The sequence below is a fragment of the Hippocampus bargibanti genome, linkage group LG22 (assembly GCF_051943395.1).
Source record: "Hippocampus bargibanti isolate YZ-2025 linkage group LG22, ASM5194339v1, whole genome shotgun sequence".
NCBI lineage: Eukaryota > Metazoa > Chordata > Actinopteri > Syngnathiformes > Syngnathidae > Hippocampus > Hippocampus bargibanti.
The window spans coordinates 5,829,081-5,848,272 of record NC_142755.1 but is presented as its reverse complement, the minus strand read 5'-3'; the positions used below and the strand labels follow the sequence as shown (position 1 = coordinate 5,848,272).

Below are 19,192 nucleotides of genomic sequence, written 5' to 3'. Positions count from 1 at the left end.
AAGCTAACAAATCGTAGTACTGTTGCCGATCGTCTTCTCGGTCGCCATTTTTAACCGCTCGCCCGATATCTGATCAACTTTAATAAGATACTCAAACTCCCCCATTGAGGTTGAGTGGAAGCAAATGGCCGCAGGTGAGAAGCCATTTTCTTCCGACAACGCATGCTAATTAAAAGCAAATCAGAGGAGGATTAACGCGTTTTGGAAATGACACACGCAAGACTGTTCCGTCTTCATCATCCTTCTTCTTTTTTGTCCTTTTGTTTTTGCGAGACGATGACGCATTTTTTTTCCCCCCTCGGTGGGTGGGGCTGCGCAATTGGACAGAAGCGTGGGTGTCTTTGGCGTTGACGGAGGTCGCAAGTGACACTGCCATTTTTCACAAATGGTGCAATATCAAGTGTTAATGGGGGAGGGGGAGGGGGGCGTTCGAGGGTGGGCGCCATTTTTTTTTTTATGATTCTTGGAATACTGTTAATTCCACAGGCAGTTTTAGCTGTGTGCTCTTTTAACGGACCCCCCCCCCCCCACTCTTCCATCCCCCTCCCGGGAACGTCTGAGTCATTAACTTTGATCACATGATCACTGCTTGTTTTAATTGCCAGCCATATCCGGCTGGAATTGAACGATGACAGTTGAATACCAAAAAGGGGGCAAAAAGGGGGGCTGGGGGAGGTATTTGCAACCCATTAAAAAAAAAAAAAAAAAAAAGATTATTGGACATAAAATGACCGAGCTGCTTTTTTTTTGGGGGGGGGATTGAAAATGTTTCGACAAAGCTTATTTCCTCTGACATTAGAATTGTATTTTATTTGTTGTATTCTATTTAGAATTCTATTTTATTCATTATTGTATCTATGCTTGCCTGTGACTTTAAAGGACAACCGACGCCTCTGGACAAGTTGTGTCCATAATTTTTAAAATGGCTTCAAATGACTTCTACTCCACTTATTTGACAAAGATTCCACGGCATATAGCTATATTTTACGTTTTAAAACTCGCGCTGAATATTCCGGAAGTTTTGTTTTCGAGTTGATGACGATGCCTGACGTGACGTCACGTCTGGAACGCCCCTGACCGAAAAAAGGATACATTGCAGCAGTCCTTCCATCACGTCAATGCATTCTGCTGTACTTTGGTCTGAAAACTTCTTGCAGGACCAAAAAAGAGGCAGAAGACGGCGACAAAGCTCCATGTAAGGAATTAATCAGCCTGTGGAAACGGGCTGATTAATTCCTCACACGGAGCTTGGCCGCCATTTTCTGCCTTTTTTGGGTGCGACATTTCCCACCCCTGATGCCTCAAAATGACACGGAATAAATTATTTAATCGATTGCAAACATGTATGCTTTCTTCTTCAGAACTATTTGAATCATATTCATAACTGGATGAGTAACAGGAAAGCATATTCTCCGAATCTGAAACCATTGTTTTGATTCAAGACGTCTTGGGGTGACATCACGAACAAGGGGGCGGGACCCTCTGAAACTGGCCACTTCCGGGTTCATTTTTTTTTTTTCAGATTTTGGACACTTTAAGTCATTTTTATTGGTGTTTTGCATTTGACTAAAAATATCATACTGCGTGTTTTGGGTATTTTAAATGCGTTTTTTCTGATGTCAGTTAAAAAACAAAAAACGGTGTTAGTTGTCCTTTAAAGTGTCCTTGAGAGCTTTGAAAGGCGCTTGAAATAAAATGTATTATTATTCTTCTTCTTATTATTATTATTATTATTATTATTATATAAAAATCAGCAAGTCGACTGACCAAATATGGCAAGTCCATTTTTTTTTCATTTTTTTTGGGGGTGGGGGCAATTTTCAGATTTAGAGGCCAGGCCACCTGCCATCTTGGAACAAATTCCTGTCATTTTATTTTTATTTCCTTCTCTGCCGAAGCACCACTCAAGACGGAATTGTCCCACCTTGGTATTGTTGTCTTTTTGGCTCAGTGCGCACTCAGTGAGACGTTGCCCAGACTCTCCTCTTGAGTGGAGAGGAGCCAAAAAAAAAAATGGGAAGAAATAACGGGTGGGGGGTTGGGAGGGGTTGCCTCCCTGGAAAATATACAAACCTCTTGGGCACAGACAACAACACACTAGAAGTTGTTGATGTGAAAGTGGGAGTACTCGTAGCGGCCTGTCTAAATATTTATATTGTATCTCGGCAGGCATCTGTTAAGACGCCCGCCCCCCACCCTTGAGGCCCACCACCCCCGGTGGCCAGGTACCCTTGAGAATAGGAATAGAGGGAGCGCGGTGGAGAAATATGAATGCAAATCTGTAATTATAGATCAGCGCGCCAAAGATGGCCATCGTCTTTCATTTCCTGCCTGTCGCTCGTCTCGGAAACGGAAAGCCGGTCGGGCGACCGATCCTTGCTTTCACGTGACAAACCGCTCGGATTGCCAACCGTTTGTGCTCAACGACAACCTAAAAAAAACGACATGTCTGCGTCGCGAGGCATTATTTGATTGTATTTTATTCATAATAGTAATACATTTCATTTCTAAGCGCCTTTCAAAACTCTCAAGGTTACTTTACGAGACGTTTTTCTGTCAGTGAGCAGCGGCAGCCACACGCGCCAGCGTTCACTCAACCCAGAATAACTCAAATAGATAGAAAGCTAACTAGCTAATATATAGCTAATAGATAGCTAGCTAAATAGATAGTCAGCTAGTAGATAGATAGCTAGATAGGCAGCTAGCTAGCTGGACAGCTCATAGATAGCAAATAGATAGCTAGCTAGGTAGCCAGCTAGATAGCTAAATAGCTCGATATCCAGCTAGTTAATTCCTAAATTATATGTATCTGGAGTATGACGCTCTGAAAGTCGTTCGTTGTTAGCGAATGGACAATGAACGTTTTTATCCCTTGTACGAAACAATCACAGAAATTCAGCAACTGGTAAAATGAATAAACACGATAAATGTATGTAACAAGTTTTGCCCATCTGGTTGGTTGATATGTCGCGGCTTGGAATTGAAGCGGATTGACGTGGGACAGGAGATGTGAGACAATCTCTTTTCGTCAATGGATGCTACGGCTTCGTATTTGGTTTCAACATTTAGTTTGTGGTAGACGTGCACATTCCACCGTGATGTCCCTGATCCACTGGTGAAAATGACACTTTAATCCTCTTCTCTGTCAGCTAGAACTGCTTTCATGTAACAAAGAGAAAGTGCTTAAGAATGAATGGCAGTGTCTTAGTGTTGTCATAGCAGTTGTTATTTAGTTTTTTTGTTGTTCTTTAGACTTCAAGATGGCGCCGCGAGATTGGCTGCCTTTCCAGCAGCTCCTGTATATTATTTTTCTACTTCTTTCTTTCCGTTCCTGTTACGTTAATCACTTTGCTTCTGTCAAATGTCAATTTCTCAAAGGCGCCTTTTGCATTATAACTGTTAAAATCGAGGGGGGTGGGATCCATCCTGCGCATCGCTCCCCCTTGTGTTTTCCTCTTGACAGCTTTATTGTTCGAGGCTACGTTACCAACGCTAAAATCGTTCGGTGGGGGGGGGGTCGCTGTCGTATTTAATTTGCCTAATTGGTCAATTTTGACATCATCCCCACCCTAAAAGCAAAATTCAACGGAAAAAAAGGCTTCACGCTTGACCCAATTTTCACAACAAAAAAATCAGATGCCTCATTAACTATAAATCTGATGATGATGTCCTTTACGGAATAAAAACCCCCCGCCAGGCTCACTTGTATTTTTTTCCCCACCAACGTCGCAACCTGTCAGGTGTGCTTGACATGCCGTCATTAACCTCATTAAACCGATGCCGTCGACGGTTCGAAAGCCGCCGTTGTCCATTTCACGGTCAAAATATATTGACGCAAATGATTCGGGGCGGTACAAAGTCAAAAATAAATACAAAATCGAGCCTATTTGTCTATTCGTCGCCGTTTTTTTTAAAACTATTCTTCCCTGGTCTTATTCTCTTGCCCGATTTGTGAATAGAAACGCAATCCTTGTCATCTATTTATTTTTTTCCTGTTTCTTAATACCCGAAGTAGATACGCAATCACAAGCGGGGCTCCGTTCAAGTGGCGGCGTCAAAGATGGCGGGCGGCGGCAGGTCAAGTTGTTAGCAATGTCAAGCGTAGAGCTAATATGCACTTTGATTACATGCTAATCTGCCCTCGCCGCCCTGACACAGTTCGCGGGTAGAAAAGCACATTACCTCTTTTATTTTTCATGTATTTATTTATTTTTCGCCATTATTTGACGGCGAGTAGAAACATGGGGTTGTCGGGGCGACGGAGCAAATTGCGCCTGGCAAGTGATCCATGCGCCGCTGACGGAAGAAAGCGTTTATTTTCTGTGCCTGTCACAGCTCATTTTAAAAGGAGCTCTGTAGACGACATTTTTTTTTTGTTTCCGCTGCAAAACTGCCTGGGCTTTTAAAAGCCGTAAAAGCTTCTATGATTATAATTTCATTGTTTGTTTATTCATTTATTGTAATTTTTAGGCCACTGTGGGCAGCCTTTTTATAATAACAATAATAATACTAATAATTAATAATAATAATAAATAATAATAATAATAATAATACATTTAATTTCTAAGCGCCTTTCAAAACTATCAAGGACATATATAATAATAATAATAATAATAATAATAATAATAATAATAATAATAATAATAATAATACATTTCATTTAACCTTACAGTCACATGATTTTTTTCTGAGTTTTTCTGTGGGTGAGCAGCGGCAGCCACACACGCCAGCGTTCACTCAACCCGGAAGTAACCCAAATAGATAGAAATCAAGCTAGCTAGCTAATAGATAGCTAATAGCTAGATAGCTAGCTAGATAACCAGCCAGCTAGATAGCCAATAGATAGCTAGCTCGATAGCCAGCCAGCCACCCAGCTAGCTAACAGATAACTAGCCAGTCAGCCAGCTAACAGATAACTAGCCAGTCAGCCAGCTAGATAGCCACATAGCTAATAGATAGCCAGCTAGATAGCCAGCTAGATAGCTAATAAAACTAATGAAGCTTCGCTAGCAAGCGCAATTACCTCTGAAGGTAATTGTTCTATAATTCTAGTTTCTTTTAAATTTTATAAACATTCATAAGCGCCTTTCAAAACTCTCAAGGATACTTTACAGTCACAAAATAAGTTATTAATTGTAGTTTTTTTAATACTCCTCTCCCCCTGTGGATTAACCCCCACCCTAAGGATCGCAGAGGATCGGATGGAAATGATGAAACCATTGATTTTGAAAGCAAATGAGACTCCGTCTTTTTTTGTGGGACAGTCAGCATGTTGCCATGGAAACCTAAATGCCAAACATATCTATGTCTGTCGACAGAGCGGAGCGTTAACGAGAATGCGGTCGCGCGACAAAAAAAAAGATCACCTATGGAATATTATGTTCAAATGCAAATTCTTTGACATTCTGATTTTTCAATTAAAATGTGATCATTTTACAGGCAAATATTGTTGAAATAACTCCATATTAAAAATAATTTATCAAATGTGGCAAAATGGCCACATAGGCAACTTCATGCCCCGCCATCGCCTGGGCGCCAAGCGGTCCGTGGCGTTCGCTATCACTCGCATGCAGCGCTCAATCCCTCAGACGCGGCCATTTTCTTTTGAAAGGGGTTTAAGAAGATCATAAAGCTCTTATGAACGGCTGACATTTGAGCGGCGACGTGACCACGTTCGCCCACTGCGGCCTTTTAGATTAGAACGTTACATATGTGGTCGGCAACCCTTATCGGTGCTAAAAAAATGATCCCTGAGAGCATTAGCGTCATTAGCGAGGGGGCCGTGGGGGTTGTTGCGCCTGGTGGGTTTCTTTCAGGTCATCCGCTTTCAGGCTGCTCACGTAGGAGTTTGCGTTCTTCGCACCTCTTGCGTAACCAACGGCGCCATTTTTGGGATTTTGTTTAGCAGTGTTAGCCTGCGCGGGCGTAATAAGTGACCGCTAACGTTTAGCGCGAGCATGTCGAAACCACCATCAGGAAGCGCAAGCGCCTTCAACAGTTTTCTTTTAAATTGTATTCAGCGATGTTTTAGCTTGGCTAATTTTCAAAAGAGCTATTTTTTTAAAGGTGCGAAGCAATGTTTTAGCTTGGCTAATTTGCAAAAGAGCTACTTTACAAAGTGTATTAAGCAATGTTTTAGCTTGGCTAATTTTCAAAACAGCTATTTAAAAAAATCGTATTAAGCAATGTTTTTAGCTTGGCTAATTTTCAAAATAGCTATTTTTAAAAATTGTACTAAGCGCTGTTTTAGCTTGGCTAATTTTCAAACGAGCTATTTAAAAAAATGTACTAAGCAACATTTTAGCCTGGCTAAGTTTCAAAAGAGCTACTATTTTTTAAAAAAAATGTATGAAGCAATGTTTTAGCTTGACTAATTTTCAAAACAGCTATTTAAAAAAATCGTATTAAGCAATGTTTTTAGCTTGGCTAATTTTCAAAATAGCTATTTTTAAAAATTGTACTAAGCACTGTTTTAGCTTGGCTAATTTGCAAAAGAGCTACTTTAAAAAGTGTATTAAGCACTGTTTTAGCTTGGCTAATTTTCAAACAAGCTATTTAAAAAAATGTACTAAGCAACATTTTAGCCTGGCTAAGTTTCAAAAGAGCTACTATTTTTTTTTTAAATGTATGAAGCAATGTTTTAGCTTGACTAATTTTCAAAACAGCTATTTAAAAAAATCGTATTAAGCAATGTTTTTAGCTTGGCTAATTTTCAAAATAGCTATTTTTAAAAATTGTACTAAGCACTGTTTTAGCTTGGCTAATTTGCAAAAGAGCTACTTTAAAAAGTGTATTAAGCACTGTTTTAGCTTGGCTAATTTTCAAACAAGCTATTTAAAAAAATGTACTAAGCAACATTTTAGCCTGGCTAAGTTTCAAAAGAGCTACTATTTTTTTTTTTAAATGTATGAAGCAATGTTTTAGCTTGGCTAATTTTCAAAACAGCTATTTAAAAAAAATCGTATTAAGCAATGTTTTTAGCTTGGCTAATTTTCAAAATAGCTATTTTACAAACATGTATCAAGCCCTGTTTTAGCTCGGCTAATTTTCAAAAGAGCAATTTTCAAAAAAATGGATTAAGCAACGTTTTCGCTTGGCTAATTTTCAAAATAGCTATTTTAAAAAAATGTATCAAGCAGTGTTTTAGCTTGGCTAATTTTCAAGAGCTATTGAAAAAATGTATTAAGCGATGTTTTTTAGCTTGGCTAATTTTCAAAATACAGTAAAGTCTCGTTATATCGATATCGGATATATCGATAGTCCCGGTTATATCGATACTATTTCTATGCACGCACGGAGAAAATTACATGCAAACAAGGTCGGATATATCGATAGTCCCGGTTATATCGATATTTTTTCGGACTCCCTTGAATATCGATATAACGAGACTTTACTGTAGTTATTTTAAAAAATGTATCAAGCACTGTTTTAGCTCGGCTAATTTTCAAAAGAGCTATTTAAAAAAATGTATAAAGCAATCGTTCAGTTTGGCTAATTTAAAAAAAAGCCAACCGTGCTAATGTAAATAACAATTAGCCCAATGAAATCACACATTAACGGCATTAGCGACAGATAAACGTTTCAACAATTCGATAACACACTTGGGGACATAACATGTCAGGAAATCTATGTCCAAATGACAAAGGTCATGCAGTCAACACTTGACCAGTAGATTGCGGTGGTCTTAATTCAGGTGTTTTCGCAGAGGCAGAGGAGATTTCATTTTCTTAATGGCGTTTCCCACTATGAGCTGCTTGAATCAAGGCCGCCCATTGATCCGACCTCGCTTGCATCTCGGCGACCCAGATCAGTCACTCCGAGTGGCCTCGCGTGTAATGACGAAGCGGGCGACCACTCGCTATCGACGCGCGACAAGTGCGTCTCGTCGTATTCGCTTGCTTTGAAAACCCGCCGAAGCTAATTTGCTGCAATGCGGGTGACACGCGACACGTCGTTTGAGGGCGTTATCTTTCCAAAAATACCTTACTATACGTGGTAGGTTTTTCAGTCAAAAAGGAAAATATTTATCTAGCTATCCAGCTATCTAGCTAGCTATCTCGCTAGCCAGCTATTTGATATCTATTTAAAAAAGGTCAATTGATAAAGTTAATTTATACTGCAATATTTAAGTAAAGTAAGGAAACTAGCTATCTAGCTAGCTAGTTATTAGCTATATAGCTAGCGAGCCAGCTATTCGAGTCAGGAAACATATTAGCTAGCTAGCTTTCTATCTTTTTGAGTTATTCCGGGTTGATTGAACGCTGGCATGTGTGGTTGCCACTGCTCACCCACAGAAAAAATGATCCTGTGACTGTAAAGTTACCTTGAAAGTTTTGAAAGGCGCTTATAAATGAAATGTATTATTATTATTATTATTATTATTATTATTATTATTATTATTATTATTATTATTTGCTATTAGCTCCCTGGCCTGCTATGTAGCTTTCTATGTGTTAGTGATCTGGCTAGCTAGCTATTTCGCTAGCCAGCTATTTGCTATTTTTTTTAAAAAGGTCAATTGATAAAGTTAACTTACCGATTCAATCTTCAAGTTAAGTCAGGAAACTAGCTATCTAGCTAGCTAGCTAGCTATTAGCTATATAGCTATCGAGCCAGCTATTCGAGTCAGGAAACATATTAGCTAGCTAGTTTTCTATCTTTTTGAGTTATTCCGGGTTGAGTGAACGCCGGCGCGTGTGGCTGCCGCTGCTCACCCACAGATAAAAAACTTATCCTGTGACTGTATTATTAATAAAAAAAAAAATAAATCCCCCAACCGATCAACGCTAACTGTAGAAATAATCGCAATTGTCGTTCAGCCGACCGCCAACAAAAGCACGGCGTCGTCTTACCCGAGTGAATAATTCTGTCGAGTACGGACATCGGTTCGCAAACGCGTCGGCGATACGAGACGAAGGCGCCGGCGCAAATTAAATTTGCCCGATTTGTCGGGTGAGAGTTTTCCGAGTGACTTGAGGCTGTCGTGTAATACGTCGACCGTCCCGAGCGAGCGTGCGTGCGGCATTTATCTGCAACGTTGACATCTCGCTCTCATTTTCGGTCTACGTCAAAATTGTGGGCCGGTGCCATTAATTTTCATCACACGTCACAGATGTTGACATTTTCATTTACTCGGCTCCGCTGGGAATCACCTCAAATCAATTGTAGGCAGATGGTAGATATGCTAAATCTTCCTAACAGTCATACCCGTGGGGTAAAAAAAAAAAAAGCAAAGTGAGCGTTATGTGTCCACTTGAGATAGTCAAGCGCGTGAATCGCCACGGCAAAGAAAGAAAATAAGCTACAATTCCCTCAATGGGGAAAAATACATACAATTTTGACCAAACCACACTTGAAGCTAAACCTTAGCCTAGCGAAACAACTGGTAAAACGTTGAAGGTGGCTTTGTTTTCAACCCTTCAAGTGAAAATCTTTAACCCTGATCACGACATTCAGCTAGCTAGCTAGCTTTCTCTCTTTTTGAGTTATTCTGGGTTGAGTGAACGCTGGCTCGTGTGACTGCCACTGCTCACCCACAGAAAAACTGATCCTATTATTATTATTATTATTATTATTATTATTTGTTATCTAGCTTGCTATGTATTTGCTATATAGCTATCTGGCTGGCTTGCTAGCTAGCTAGCTATTTGCTATCTACTGGCTAGCTAGCTTTCTATGTTTTTGAGTTATTCCGGGTTGAGTGAACGCTGGCGCGTGTGGCTGCCACTGCTCACCCACAGAAAAACTGATCCCCGTGACTGTAAAGTGACCTTGAGAGTTTTGAAAGGCACTTATAAATGAAATGTAGTATTATTATTATTCAACTTTAACTCACAAATTTGATAAAATAAGACATTTGTCTCAAATTAGCAATAGCGGGACATTCTGAGAACTGTAAACTTCTCAGAAATTTAGCTCGCAAGGTCACTTAACAGTCACTGTCGTTGATGTTTTTCTGTGGGTGAGCAGCGGCAGCCACACTCGACAATGTTCACTCAACCCGGAAGTAACTCAAATAGATAGAAAGCTAGCTATCTAGCTAATACATAGCTAATAGCTAGATAGCCAGACAGTTAGTTCCTAAGTTATATGGGTCTGGAGTTATGGGACCTTGAAATGGAGGCATCTGTACAAAATACTATACAATACATGCATATTGGTTTATATATTACTTCCGAGTTGAGTGAAGGACTAGCAAGCTATTTGTTAGCTATCTATTACCTGGCTAGCTTTCTATCCGAGTCACTTAGCTATCTATTAGCTGTCTATTAGCTAGCTAGCTTTCTATCTGAGTTACTTCCAGGTTGAGTGAAGGCCTAGCTAGCTATCTGTTAGCTATCTATTAGCTAGCTAGCCTCCTATCCGAGTTCCTTCCGGGTTGAGTGAACGCTGGCGCGTGTGGCTGCCGCTGCTCACCCACAGAAAAATTGATCCTGTGACTGTAATGTGACCTTGAGTTTTGAAAGGCCCTTAGACGTGAAATGTGTTCTTATTTTGCGCTTTAACAACAGTGCCGCGTCGTGGAAGGAAAAAAAAAACATTTCCAGAAGTCTGGTCAGCGCTTTATCGGCACCCAAGCAACAAAAATCAAAACCCAAACTAATTCTGGAATGGCGCTCTACGTCATATTTTCAATTACCGAATGAATTTACGTCAGCGTTTCTCAAGTCCTTTAGCAAACCGCACTTTTGCCGTTTAATCACTAGCCGTTCCCAAAACTTTAATTACAATGTCAAACAAAACGACAATGTTCCGACACGTCTAACCCGACAAACCCCTCGCTGTTCACAAACAGAAACTATTAAAGTTTACACCATCTCAAAGCGTCCCCCCGTCCGTCTCGCGACAGGCCAGGAGCTAGCCGAATCAGATCCCCCGCCGTGATACCAGCGAGGTCTTTAAAGTCCAAATAGAAATCTCCCGCTTCCATACGGCCAAAAATGAGCCTTATCTCCCCGGAAAGCGGGCCATCCATCAGCGATTTCCTCGTGGCTTATCACCCTGCCCGAGTCCAATCGCCCGCCGATGATGTCAGACATTTATCAAACGCTGACAACCTTGCATTCACGACCGCGACGCTTTGCCCTTTCCTGCCGTCGCCTATAACGGTCCGCCGTGGCCACGGAGCTAGCTGTAGCGGTAACGTTGTCGTTCAACGCTGTCCGAGTTAGAATTCGCTAAAGCGATTTTGATGCGCGGAATCCAAAGTCGCATGGGAGAGTTTCCGTTTGAACTTAATTTTACCCGATTAAAACGACGTACAAGAATAAATGTGTCAGAAACGGCCATGTACTGCTTGGAAGACGGCCATTTTGAAACGGTAACGGCCATGTACTGCTTGGAGGGTGGCCATTTTGAAACTTAAACTGCCATGTACTGCTTGGAAGGTGGCCATTTTGTAACTTAAACTGCCATGTACTGCTTGGAAGGTGGCCATTTTGAAACGGAAAAGGCCATATACTGATTGGAAGGCGGCCATTTTGTAACGGTAACGGCCATGTACTGCTTGGAAGGTGGCCATTTTGAAACTTAAACTGCCATGTACTGCTTGGAAGGTGGCCATTTTGTAACTGAAACGGTCATGTCCTGCTTGGAGGGTGGCCATTTTGAAACTGAAACGGGCATGTGGTGCTTGGAAGGCGGCCATTTTGAAACTGAAACGGCCATGTACTGCTTGGAAGGTGGCCATTTTGAAACTGAAAAGGTCATGTACTGATTGGAAGGCGGCCATTTTGAAACGGAAACTGCCATGTACTGCTTGGAAGGCGGCCATTTTGAAACGGAAACTGCCATGTACTGCTTGGAGGGTGGCCATTTTGAAACGGTAACGGCCATGTACTGCTTGGAAGGTGGCCAGTTTTGTAACTGAAACGGCCATGTACTGATTGTGAGGCGGCCATTTTGAAACGGAAATGGCCATGTACTTCTTGGAAGGCGGCCATTTTGTAACTGAAACGGTCATGTGCTGCTTGGAAGGTGGCCATTTTGAAATTGAAACGGCCATGTGCTGCTTGAAGGTGGCCATTTTGAAATTGAAACGGCTGTGTACTACTTGAAAGGCAGCCATTTTGAAACTAAAACGGCCATGTACTGCTCGGAAGGCGGCCATTTTATAACTGGCTCCGCTATTCATCCCGCCAAATACAGTCAACAATCTTAAATTTTAATATCACAAGTTTGCATCGCTCCATTTTCTGCTCGAAACATATCTGCCAAATAAAATAACGCCAGAAGATACGGTAGTGGCGTCCAAAAGAAATACATATAAATCAAATCACGGATGCAAATCTTTGACAAGAGAGACAAGACGTGTTTTTTCTTTCTTTATTTTTTATTAAAATGCCACTTGGCTCTCAATTTGCGACGTACTGTGTTGCGTCGCTGCCATCTCGAGTCGGCCGCAAGTCAGCCATAAAATTGCGTTTTGCGCATAGCAAGTGGTTCCGATACATATGTCGATTCAAAGTATCCCTCAGCAAAGTCCAAAAATAATAAAAATGGGGTCTTAGACGAAGATTACAGCGAGTGCGGCAGCGGCTTTTACGGCTCTAATGATGATCGCGTTGATGAATGGTAATGATGCGAGAGAGCAGCCTCGTCGCCGGGGCTTCTCCCGCCGCGGACCGTCGAGGCGCGCCACGTAATTCACTCGGCGGCGCGGCTAATGTTCTTCCTTGTAACCCCCCGCGTCGCAATTACGTTGGTGATGCGAGCGATACTCATTTGTTGCGATTCGGGAAGTTTCAGACCCCCTCTTTTTCGCCGCAGAGATAATTGCTGTTTTTGTACCGATCGATAATGACGAATTAAATGGATCAATGGCTACAGTGTTGGTGAGGCAAACATTTCGGGCGGGGATTTTGTACAAATAAATTGAAATGCGGCGCACTGTGTAGCAATGGCAAAGTTTTGCTCGCAGGAAAGGATAAATAAATACATAAAGTAAATAATACAATAATATCAATAAAAATAAATAAAACTAATAAACCCAAAAATATTAAGTAAATAAATTAACCATAAGAATAAAGTAAAACAAATAAACAACATAAATGCATTAAATAAATACATGTATAAATACACAATTAAATAAATAATAAGAATTAAAAAGTAATTAAAACAAAACAACAGCAAAACTACAATAAATAAATAAATAATATTAGCTAGCTTTCTATCTATTTGAATTACTTCCGGGTTGAGTGAACGCTGGCGCGAAAACTGATCCTGTGACTGTAAAGTGGCCTTGAGAGTTTTGAAAGGCGCTTAGAAATTAAATGTATTATTATTATAAATAAATAAATTAATTAATTAATAAATACATGCATTAATAAATACACAAATAAATAAATACATAAATAAATAAATGAATAAATAATAAGAACAAATAAAGTAACTAAAACAAAGAAACAACAAAAATACATTAAATAAATACATGCATAAATAAACCATAAGAATAAATCAAGTAAATAAAACAAATCAACATCAATACATTCAATAAATGAATAAATAAATACATAAATAAAGAGTAAGTATAAATAAAGTAAATAAAACAAACAACAACAACAATACAATAAATAAATATAAAAATCAAAACTGATGCATAGATAAATACATTAATACATTTATAAATTAATAAATACATAAATAAATAAACTGATACATTGATACACATCAAAACAAATTAAAAAAAAAATAATAATAACAAATAAAGTAACTAAAACAAAGAAACAACAAAAATACATTAAATAAATACATGCATAAATAAACCATAAGAATAAATCAAGTAAATAAAACAAATCAACATCAATACATTCAATAAATGAATAAATAAATACATAAATAAAGAGTAAGTATAAATAAAGTAAATAAAACAAACAACAACAACAATACAATAAATAAATATAGAAATCAAAACTGACGCATAGATAAATGCATTAATATGTTTATAAATTAATAAATACATAAATAAATAAACTGATACATTGATACACATCTAAACAAACAAACAAATAAATAAATGGTTATTTATTTATATATTAATGTATGTATTTATATATTTTTTATTTAGTTATTTATATTTATGTATTTATTTTGAAATAAAATATATCATCAAATACAAAGGGGAAATTAAAATGGCTCGTTTAAACGACACTTTGGAATTTAGTGTGTACTATGTTTTTTTTTCTTTCCCCCTAACACATAAAATCCCAAATATTACATTTTTCCAGTTGGCAACTCAGGCAAGACCTCCGTTCAAGCCTAACGTGACTCGGATGTAAAACATTTGCCTGTTTTCAGGTTATTTTTCAGCGCGGGCATTTCAAATATTAATCTTGTTCAAGCAGGAACAATCAGCACAAACTTTTTTTTTTTTTTTTACACGGCTAAATTGCGTTCATCAGCAAGTCATCGTAACGCGCTGCGGGGCTCCCCGCGTCTTCCCCCGTATCTTGGTACGCCGGTCCAATCTATATCACATGCATAATTCATGGGCACGATACCGCCGCCATAAATAGATTTATCATCGGGCGATAAATGAACGCCAGAGTGTGAATAAATGTTAAAGGGGACACCATCCATCTCCCGCCCGACACACAAGTGGATTTAGCGACCGAACATGAATAATGCAGAGTGAGCGAGCTAGTGAGACAAAGGCCTTGGCGCGTCACGTCGCTATCAAGGAGGTAGTTAGACCCCTACGCTACTAATCGATAGCCTGCTTCCAATAATTAGTGTTTACTCAAGTTCGTCGTAGCGCCCGTAGCCGTAAACCGACGCTACCGACATGCGGAGGTCAAGACTGTCGCTCTCTAATTATCTTGCGCGTGCATCCAGATACGAACACCTGATTGGGTGTGCGTCACCGCACTCGGTCTGTTGACATTTAGCAGCTAATGAACAGCGCGACCGCTAGCAGCTGTCGCCGCTACGCCGGAATGCTTATCCGCTTGGAGTGAATCTCAGCGATATATATGCCTGTGATTAGGATCTAATAGCATGTTGGAGAATTTCAGAGTGTTAGCCGTGTACGAGTTCACACCTGCTTTCAGATTCAGACAAATGAACGCGATAGATAGAATCGGACGGCTACAAAGCGGTGACCTGAGATAGACCGAAAAAAAAAATACTGTTTGAAACTTGCCGTCGTGTTTCCATAAGAATTGTGTCCGAATTTGAGCAAAATATTGGCTACTTAATCACAAAATGTACACATTTTTCGGCACATACAGTAAAGTCTCGTTATATCGATATTGGTTATATTGATAGTCCCGCTTATTCCGATACTATTTCTATGAACGCAAGGAGAAAATTACATGCGCGCAGGGTCGGATATATCGATAGTCCCGGTTATATCGATATTTTTCGGACTCCCGAGAATATCGATATAACGAGACTTTACTGTATTTATTTGGACATAATCTGTGAGAAAAGTAAATGCAATAGATTAGCATAACATTTTTCTCGCGATATTTTACGATGATTTTGTACGAAAACAAAACAACAAACCAAATGATTCATGCTAATGCGCAGAATAGATTCCGGTCAGATGGTGATGATTTTATTATTAGCGTTGCATTTTTCGTGCGATATTTTACGATGATTTTGTACGAAAACAACAACCCAAATGATGCATGCTAACGCGCAGAATAAATTCAGATCAGATGGTGACAGTGTTATTTGTAGCGTTGCATTTTTTGCGCGATATTTTACGTTGATTTTGTACGAAAACAAAACAACAAACCAAATCTCGCATGCTAACGTGCAGAATAGGTTCAGATCAGATGATGACAATTTTATTTTTAGCGTTGTATTTTTCTCGCGATATTTTACGATGATTTTGTACGAAAACGAACAAAAAAACTAATTATGCATGTTGACGCACATCATAGATTCAGATCAGATGGTGACAGTGTTATTTTTAGCGTTGCATTTTTCGTGCGATATTTTACGATGATTGTGTACGAAAACAAAACAACAAACCACATTACGGATGCTAACGCGCAGAATAGATTCAGATCAGATGGTGACAATTTTATTTTTAGCATTGCACTTTTTTCACGATATTTTACGATGAGTTTGTGCGAAAAAAACAACCAACCAAATTACGCATGCTAACACGCAGAATAGGTTCAGATCAGATGATCCAAGAAAACCATATGATAATAATAATAATAATAATAATACATTTCATTTCTAAGCGCCTTTCAAAACTCTCAAGGACACTTTACAGTCACAGGATATTTTTGTCTGCGGGTGAGCAGCGGCAGCCACAAGGGCCAGCGTTCACTCAACCCGGAAGTAACATAAAGTAAAAAAAAACACACAAAAAACAAATAGAGCCATAGAGGGAGATAGCTATATCTATATATAGCTAGCTAGCAAGCTAGCTGCTAGCTAAATAGACAGATAGAAAGAGAATGAAAGAGAGAAAGACAGAGATCTATATCTATATCTATTTATATATCTAGCTAGCTAGCTGCTAGCTAAATAGATAGATAGGACAGAGAGAGAGAGAGATCAATATCGAATAATTGCTAGTTTTCTAGCTAGCTAGCTGCTAGCTAAGTAGGTAGATCGAAAGAGAGAGATAGACAGACAGAAATGGCTGCTAGATCAACAAACGTCAGCGCACTTTTGTTACCCGCGGCTAAAATAGCTATTCATAACGATTGGTTTTGTACCAACGTTTATTGTGATCACCAGCAATCTATGACCGTAAAACAGCTTTGTGATAAATTGCCTGTGCGCCATTTTGCGAGAAAACAGGAACAAGCGCGGCGCGTTGGACACGCACCATCGATTTATAACACTACAATTATGGCATCGTGTTGCTACTTCTTCCAGTCGTCCGTGTCAAACACAGAAAAAAAAAAAAAACATGTTTTCTATTTTCTCTTTATCTTTACATTTTCCATCTGAAGGGGCGCGCAGGACTGGTACACTCTCAGCGAGAGTGTCTTGATTAGTAACCGCCTGTGCAATTTCCTGCCAGATTACAATGATGGATTGGCAAAAAAATATCAATCGGAGCCACTTGAAAGTGGCTTTCATTAGCTCTCAAACGCTTTTGTTCCGGTTGCGCGGGCTCGAGGGCAATGTCACCCACTGCTTAGGCGTTAGCTTCCCATCCCGGCGCCGATATCGAGGACCACGGCGACACTGGTTCAGAAAACGTGAGCGACGATCGGCTCAAGATAGCCATAGACATCAACCGACCACGTCAACAAACAACATGGCGCTCAAAATGCTTTCATGTAAACAGCTGCGACGTCGACATCGGAATAAAATGCTATCACGGGAACGTCGGATTAAAAAATGTGTCAAAACATCAGGTCTAAATGTCAACAAAGGCCAATGAAAAAAAAAGTGTGATAAATAATAAATAAATAAAATCGAAATACATAAAAAAATAATAGATAAATAACTAAATAAATCAAGAAATAAATACATACATAAATAGATAAATAAATAATAATAATAATAATATTTCATTTTGAAGCGCCTTTCAAAACTCTCAAGGTCACTTTACAGTCACAGGATAAGTTTTGCTGTGGGTGAGCAGCGGCAGCCACACGCGCCACCAGCCTTCACTCATCCCAGAAGTAACTCAAATAGATAGAAAGCTAGCTGGCCAGCTAATATATATATATTAGATAGCTACATAAATGCACGAATCAACAAATGAATCAATAATTAGATAAATAAATGAACACATGAATGAATATTTCATAAATAAAGACATAAATAAATAACTAAGCCAAAAATGAATAAATAACTAACTGAATAAATGAATGGCTAAAAATAAATAGATACATACATGAATAAATGAATTAACATGAATGAATCAATGAATGAATACAAATAAATAGATAACCACATGAATAAATGAATCAATGAATCAAGTCATTAAATGAATCAGTGAACGGATCAGTAAATACATAAATAAATGAATACACTAATACATAAATAAATAGATAAATAAATACAAAGATAGATAAATGAATTAAGAAATAAACAAATGAACAAGAAATAAATACATATACACATATATAAATATCAATAAATACAAATAAATAAATAAATAAATAAGTGAGAAGTAAGTAAATAAGTAAATAGGTAAATAAGTGAGAAGTAACTAAATAAGTAAGTAAGTAAATAAGTAAGTAAATAAGTAAGTAAATAAGTAAGTAAATACATAAGTAAGTAAATAAGTAAGTAAATAAGTAAGTGAGTAAGTAAGTGAGTAAGTAAGTGAGTAAATGAGTAAATTAGTAAATAAGTCAATACGTAAATAGATAAATAAAACCTGTCTTGAATAACAATGCAATTGCGTCAGCTAAAGTTAGCTAAAACGACCACCAGGCAAACACGCAAAGGCTGTGGCGCTAACAAACGACATTGCCTCCAAAACGCTAACCTGCGCGCCGACTTTGCGGACCAGCGCGGCCTAGACGGGCGGTGTCGCCCTTCTCAAAACTGACCGACTTCTCTTTCGACCGACGGCCGCGGGCCTCAAATCAATCCGGGGTCGCACTCTGTCAACGGGTGGCGATGGGGGATAACATGTCACGAGGGGGCTGGGGGGTGGGGGGGGTCGACGGGACGTTCTCCATCTTGCCACTTTAAACGCGATCAATAGTGCCCCCCCCCCTGCTGAGCGTTCCTCTTCTTCTCCACATGCGCCGATCAATAACCCGATGACCGGCGGAGCTCCGGAACGCAAAGCCAGGCACCATCAAACACTCAGTGTACACAGGTAGATGCCCCCCCAATCGCTCTTAAAACGCCAGAGCAACAGGTGGTACAAAACAGCCAATCGCGTGAAACCAAAAGACCATCTTAGCCAAGATGGAATAGTCGTCTTTTCACGAACAAATTCCCGATTATCGGAAACACTATTCTCGTTTTGAGCCTTTTCCGGATGCTAAACGCAATCGTTCGATTATACAAGCACACCCGTGGCCGTTGTCTTTTTTTTTTAAACGAGCACGCCGTAAAAAATTCAACAAGCACATATCGGCACGCCTGGCTGGGGAGGTGCGCTTCTTAACGATTGCATTAATTGCCTACTACGGGTCGCTCGCTCATGCATATTTGACACTTTTAGCCGCACGCTCGCGCCGCGTCTCGCCGTTAATGGATGCCGTGCTGCATACGGATCACCCAAACGCTCCCTCCCCGAGCCGCTTCGCCT

General features: G+C 39.5%; 2 protein-coding genes across 3 annotated transcripts in view; one reads left to right on the top strand and one right to left on the bottom strand.

The window, feature by feature from the left end:
- The window catches only part of mtpn (myotrophin), a 104,597-nt gene that overhangs the window by 11,548 nt on the left and 73,857 nt on the right, over nucleotides 1–19,192 (top strand). The window lies entirely within an intron of this gene.
- Nucleotides 1–19,192, bottom strand: part of chrm2a (cholinergic receptor, muscarinic 2a) — a 39,408-nt gene that overhangs the window by 7,504 nt on the left and 12,712 nt on the right. The gene's annotated exons all lie outside the window — the stretch shown is intronic.